Here is an 810-nt window from a genome sequence, read left to right on the forward strand (position 1 = left end):
CATTTGTGCTCCTTAATTCCTGTGGAAGAAACCTCAAGGTCCTTAGTTTGGGATACAGGACCGTTAACAATCTAATGGCAACCTCATTTCCAGTGCATTCCCCGTCTTCCAACTTAGATTGAACTCTAGTCAAATCAGGCTACTTCCTGTTTCCCAACCAGGCCTGGTCTTGGCTGCCATCATTCTCCACTTCTCTGCTTGGTGAAATCCTACACGCATTTTAGGATTTCTGTCGATTTGGCTGTGGATTCTCTCCTGAACCGTCCCTCACCATTAGAAATATTATTCCGTCCCTACTCTCGGTTCCAGAGTCCTCACTTGCTCCTTGTTCAGTACTTAACATACTGTGTCATAATTATATACCCCTGTCTCCAACGAGTTGGTAATCTTCCCATGGAGAGACCCGAGCCCCAGAATTCTAAAGGGCTCGATTCTCAATTAGCAATAATTGCGCCTCGGATAAACCTCATTGGCTACGATACTGCCACTGCGCAAAGCTAGGGCTCGATTCTCTACCAAAGTGTGTCTTAGAACACTCGTTCTGCTGGATGTTAATCAACATTATATCGTGCTTATAGTGTTGTCAGTGCTGCTATAAATACTTTGCATGTAGGTAGGTATTATTATTATCCATTTTATAGATGAAGAAACTAATAGCTAATAAGTGGGAGCGCTAGCTAGGATTCAAATGCAGGCAGTATTGTTGCAAAGGCCATGCGCTTAACCTGACATGATTTGAACCTATGACATCACACTATATTGTCCCTCAGTTTAATAGGTATTATATGATACAGGGGTTGGTTTGTTTTT

At 42.6% G+C, this 810-nt stretch overlaps 1 pseudogene; it reads right to left on the bottom strand.

Annotated features, from left to right (window-relative positions):
* Window positions 1-371: 371 nt before the first annotated feature.
* LOC116750179 lies at window positions 372-499 on the bottom strand (annotated as a pseudogene).
* Window positions 500-810: the final 311 nt, after the last annotated feature.

Source organism: Phocoena sinus, chromosome 2 (assembly GCF_008692025.1).
Source record: "Phocoena sinus isolate mPhoSin1 chromosome 2, mPhoSin1.pri, whole genome shotgun sequence".
NCBI classification, from domain to species: Eukaryota; Metazoa; Chordata; class Mammalia; order Artiodactyla; family Phocoenidae; genus Phocoena; species Phocoena sinus.